Source organism: Engystomops pustulosus, chromosome 8 (genome assembly GCF_040894005.1).
Source record: "Engystomops pustulosus chromosome 8, aEngPut4.maternal, whole genome shotgun sequence".
In the NCBI taxonomy this organism is placed as follows: Eukaryota; Metazoa; Chordata; class Amphibia; order Anura; family Leptodactylidae; genus Engystomops; species Engystomops pustulosus.
Genome location: NC_092418.1, coordinates 82684732 through 82690854, shown reverse-complemented (window position 1 = coordinate 82690854; position 6123 = coordinate 82684732). Strand labels below are relative to the sequence as shown.

At 38.6% G+C, this 6123-nt stretch overlaps 1 long non-coding RNA gene across 1 annotated transcript; it reads right to left on the bottom strand.

Moving 5' to 3' along the window:
- Positions 1–502: 502 nt before the first annotated feature.
- On the bottom strand, positions 503–6123 carry LOC140075498 (uncharacterized). Its single transcript, XR_011849432.1, has 4 exons — positions 6004–6123; positions 4622–4657; positions 2606–2838; positions 503–640 (listed from the first exon to the last, which is right to left on the bottom strand). It is a non-coding gene; the product is annotated as an uncharacterized lncRNA (long non-coding RNA).

The following is a 6123-nucleotide window of genomic DNA, read 5'->3' as shown; positions in this document are numbered from 1 at the left end:
AATCTATTATGACTTTTAATATAATTATCCATGATATTTTCCATTTTCTCATACATGTGAAATAATCTGACATATGTACTTAAAGGAAATCTACAATCAAAAGCCAGCATGATAAACCAGGGACACTTATTCATAGATCCAGGCACCATGACTGTGTTAATCTTCTTATATTTATTATTAATTGCCTCCTTTTTTTCTAAAATCTACTGGGTGTGTTATCAGAGCTCCTCCATGCTGTCGCTTGACAGGTTGTTACACAGTGCAGGAGGACTTCCCCCTTCCACTTTGAGTATATAGCAGGCAGAGGGAGGACGGGAAGTGCTGTGGGAGCAGGTTGAGGGATAGATATGCTCCAGCACAGTGTAACACTGTAAAGCTCTAGCAACAATGGTGATAGAAATAATTACTATATGTGATGTACATTCATAGCCATGATGCCTAATCACTTCATTTTTTTTGGTGTATGGTTTGTGCAGTGAAATAAGAGACTACAAGACATAAGGCAGGAAGAAAGTCTATTTATTATGTAATAGGACTGGGTACATTAGCATCAGTTAGATCCGTTTGATAAATGTTACTGATATTTGCGGCAGTTAAAAGTGAATCAAAAGAACTTTTCTCATAGTTGCCCAGATGTCTTCTAAAATAAAGGAAACAAAAAAAGAAATCAAGATACAGTCATGTACTGGTGCACAATATATGTATACATCATAATAACCAGAGAACAAATACGGAATGAACCCCATGGTGGCCAACACTAGACGAGTACAACAAGGCTTTGCTGGTAACTGAACTATGCAAATAATTCAAATTATACAAATGGCTCTGAACTACAATATGGGTAGATAAAAAGTTGCATAGATCAGGGATTTAAGTAAAGACGTTAGGCCGCATTCATACGTAGTGCCCCAGTATTATCAGCTGTGTCGTGGGAATTTTTCAAATTGAATTATAGTCATACTCGTTAAAAAACTGAAATCTGTTCCTTCTACAAATAGGAATAGACTTTGGGCCCAGTACACACAGAGAAAAACTCCTTCTGGTTGGGCACAGAGGAAACACCTGTGTCTAAAATTATATAAATTCTTTATACATTCTGCATAAAAACAATCACATTTAACCACAGCAGAATAAGATGTTTCCTTAATTAGTACAGGCTGTCCTCTACTTAAGGACACCCGAATTACACACAACCCATAATTGAAGATGGACCCCTTTTTCCACTGTGACCCCTGGTGAAGCTCTCTGAATGCTTTACTATTGTCCCAGGCTGCAATGATCAGCTGCAATGTGTCAGTAATGAAGCTTTATTGATAATCCTTGGTGTAATTACAGCAAAATATTTTGAGAAAATATACAGTTTTGACTTACATACAAATTCAACTTAAGAACAAACCTATGGAACCTATCTTGTATGTTACCTGGGGACTGCTTGTAGTTAGTTAAGTTTTCTAGCAGCCCAGGACCTCACTGAGTGGCCAACCCAAATCTGATTTACTTTTTCACAAACAGGGGTGTATGGAAGAGAAAAAGAGTGATTATTATTACAGAAACACCATGGGGGGAATTCATTAACCCCTAAACGACGCATGACGTAATAGTATATCACGCGTCAGCTGCAGGTGAATGGAAAGGGCTTCCCAGTACACGACATGGAATACTACATACAGGCAGCCCCTGGGTTACATACAAGATAGTTTCCATAGGTTTGTTCTTATGTTGAATTTGTATGTAAATTGAAACTGAATATTTTATAATTGTAGATCCAGACAAAAAAACATTTTTTGCCCCAGTGACAGTTGTAGTTTCAAAATTTTTTGCTGTAATTGGACCAAGGAATATCAATAAAACTTCATTATAGTCACTTTCCAGCTGATAATTACAGCCTGGGACTAAAGTAAAGCATCCAGAGAGCTTCACCAGAGATTACAGTCGGCAGAGGGGTCCGTCTTTAACTATTGGTCGTCTGTAAGTCGGGTGTTAAGTAGGGGACCGCCTGTACCGAAGATGGGGAGTGAAAAATAACGACCTAGTCGTTAAGGGATTGAAACTGGTGAACGCCAATTTTAAAGTTCCCACCCTCTGGAGCTGCAGCAACCATATCTACAAAGTTATCATATCTACAATCTTAGTAAATACAGGTGCAAACTTCACCAGTTTGGACCTGCAGACCAGATCTGAACTGGCAGTTTTTGCTCTAGTCTTTGCCGGTTTTCCAGAGACTATAGTAAATCTGGCAGGCAGGGGTTCAAAGGGTTTCACACCCAAAGTGGCGTGCAGGTCAGAGAAAGTCAAAAACTGGTGGGGAGTGGGCGATTCATGAGTCTTTACTGTCAAAAATGCTTCTTATTAAATAAAAAAACTGAACTGGACTGGAACTTGTTCCTCTGATAACAATAATGTTGCTTATACAAAATTCTCTTTCACACTGCCTAATTTTTTCAGTTGTATGCTACCCGTACTGTACTGTTTCGGTATGGGGAGCATGCAGTCACAATCACTTCAATGGGCAATATCACACATATTGATGCACATTCATAAACCATGTGAATTCAATATGTGGATATACTGTAACTCATGTTTTTTTAATTATATTAATGTTTACCTGTCTTGATCTACTTTAATGTCAATGATGCCAATGATAACCACCATGGTGATAACCATGATTGTGATGACCATAACGACCTCCATAATAGCCACGATTCCAGTAGGGTTGGTTATAGAATGGGCGATTGAAACCATAGCGGGGATAAAGTCCAAATCCATAACTACCGCCATATCTGTTAAATCCGCCATTTCCTATTCCACCACCATAGACAGGGAAACCTGCTCCAAAACCTGATAGAAAAAGGACAAGGCAAAGATATGATGAGATTGAATGTTTTATTTTTTAATGTAGTTTACTTTTAGGTCACCAATTTAGCTCATTCAAAAAAAAATTCACACCCTTTTTGGACAAATCGGAAGTCTAAAACCTTCAATAATTGTGGCACACATTTCAGGTAGAAATTACTCCAGAATTCTGGCATAGACAGATTGATAGCTATCCTCCATTAACTTTTTCTTTTTTATACTATGAAAGGTAATACAGGCGGTCCCCTACTTAAGGACACCCGACTTACAGACAACCCATAGTTACAGACAGACCCCTCTGCCCACTGTGACCTCTGGTGAAGCTCTCTGGATGCTTTAAAATAGTCCCAGACTGCAATAATCAGCTTAAAATTGTCTGCAATGAAGCTTTATTGATAATGCTTGGTCCTATTACAGCAAAAAAATTTGAAACTCCAATTGTCACTGGGGCAAAAAAAAAAATTGTCGGGAACTACAATGATAAAATATACAGTTTCGACTTACATACAAATTCAACTTAAGAACAAACCTACAGTCCCTATCTTGTATGTAACCCGGGGACTGCCTGTAATACTATAAAAATAGGGCTAAATTTCTTACTATCTGTCTTATGATCTGGATTTGTTTTCAAAAGAAGTAAATGCAAAAAAATTATATAAGAACAACATAAAATCAATAAAAGCTATTTCAAGGACCTGTGGTTCAAGGGATAGTCCCATCTTAATTATTCATGACATGTACTCATGTTATATCATAAGTAGACGATTGATAGAGGTCCCACTATTGGAACCTACACCTACCTTGGGAACTGAGGTTCTCTGACCTCCTTCTTGCAACCAAGCAGAATGGAGAGTGTCTCACACGAATAGCCATCCTCGATTTAGCTCTATGGGAACTTCATTAAGAGGCGTGATGATACACCTGGCGTTCCCTTAAAGCTGGATGGAGAGTGGCCGTGCATCTGTGGCACTCTCTCAATTCAGCCCAACTGCAGGAAGCAGTCAGTGGATCTCCATTAATAGGAAAGGCGTGGGTCCTAAAAGTGGGACCTGAACTCATCATCTATTTATGACATATCCTGTGGATAAGTCATAAATAGTTTAAGGGAACCTACCACCACGAATCTACCTATAAAGGTTTTTTGATAACTTTTATTATCAGAATATGTAAATTTTCTAAAGCGGCTACTGAGGCTTGGAGTAGCCAGAGCTGAGGCTACACGGCGCGGCTACTCCACACGGCTACTGCATGCATCCACAGACAGCAGGTCTGTCGGACGAGCTGCGCATAGAAGATTTCAGGGAGGAGGAACAAAGAGGCTACTGGGGCGTGGAGTAGCCACACTGTGTAGCCTCAGCTCTGGCTACTCCACGCCCCAGTAGCCGCTTTAGAAAATTTACATATTCTGCTAATAAAAGTTATCAAAAAAGTGTGGGGACGTGAGGATTAGCCCTTAAAAGGGCTATCTTCACATCCTATAGATCCACCTACCACCCGATCTACCTTTATAGGTAGATTCGTGGTGGCAGGTTCCCTTTAAGATGAGAATACCGTACCTCTTTAACCAGCTTTGTCCAAAGCACCTTGTGCGAGGGGGGGAAGGGTGGCTCACATAAGCGAGTTCAGCAATATAATGATATGTTAGATATATAGAAGAATGATAGACAGATATTGGAGATGCAAAATATATTTTGTAGTGCCAATGTTTGGTTGCTCCTCTGTCAATGTATGAATTAAGATAACAATTTAAAAAAAGATTATTACTAACCAAATCCTATGGTTAACCCCGACATGATGATCACTCCTGAAAAATTAAGAAAGACAAATAATTTAGTATATTATCCTAGTATCTGAATTTCTAACATTTTAGCTGCGTTCTTACACCTCCTTATGTAGATTATGGCGGCAGCCACTCAAACATCCTATATTACAAACCACTATTAACATATGATTAAATATCTCTCTAGGGCTGTAGATTTACATTAGTATGTATCGTGCACTAGAGATCAGAGAATCATCCAAGATTCAAGTAATAGAAAATTTGTTAAATTCAAAAGATTGAGATTCTATTTAGATCCAAATGAATTGTCATCACTGACATTCTGATTTTGTTCTAATTGTCCTGGAAATTGGTAAATTGCCCCCTCTAGTCATCTAAAAGACAAATTTGTCAGAAAAAGCTCTTGTTTGATGCTTAAAAGATGACAGATTCGTACAAAGCTACCAACTAATAGATGTGCTAATCACTATCAAGCACCTCACATATTTTGCAATATCAAATTATGTGACTGTCACTTGTGAAACCCATCACTGTTCCACTATTTGACTAAAGGGATAGAAGAGAAAAGGTATGAAACCTAACAAATGGACAATGGGCAAGAATGGCTATTACGTCAGTAGTAATCTGTGTGTGTATGTATGTATGTCCGCTAGAATCTGCACTGTTCCGTTTAAAATCACCGCATTTTGCACAGCTATTCTCTATGACTCATCCAAAATCCACTTATTACCACCATATACAGGAGCTGTGGCAGTGAGAAGCTGAGCCGTGATTGATCAGAGACTGTCACTGAAAGAAATTGTCAGAGACAGACGGTCAGAGACAGTCACTGAAAGAGACGGTCAGAGACCGTCACTGAAAGAGATGTCAGAGAAAGTCAATAAAAAAGATGGCCAAAGACAGTCATTGAAAGAGATGGACAGAGACTGTCACTGAAAGAGAAGGCCAGAGACAGTCACTGAAAGAGACGGTCAGAAACATTCACTTAAAGAGACGGTCAGAGACAGTCACTGAAAGAGATGGTCAAAGACAGATATTCAGAGACAGTCACTGAAAGAGATGGTCAGAGACAGTCACTGAAAGAAACAGTCAAAGAGAAAGATAGATACATATCAAATATATTTTGTAAACCCATTCTATTTTGTTATAGCTAAGAGTAGTTATTTCCTATCCCGGGTAACGCCGGGTTCAACAGCTGGTACATACTAAAGTACAACAATGTTTTAAGAGGAAGTTTTAGAAAATTCAATAAGTTCAACATCAATTGAAAAAAATATTTGCTGCTTTCAGGTTAAAGATATGTCAGAACAACTCAATAGACATAATCACATCATAGCATCACATATTCATATACTATACATATTACATACCAGGTCCTGGAACCTTCAAGTAAAATTAAAGTGAATGCTATCCTGAGAGAAGACGTTGACTTTTATGTAGTAAAAGGACTGGGAGGAGCCAGACAAATTTTGCAGGGAAGGTACTTGGAC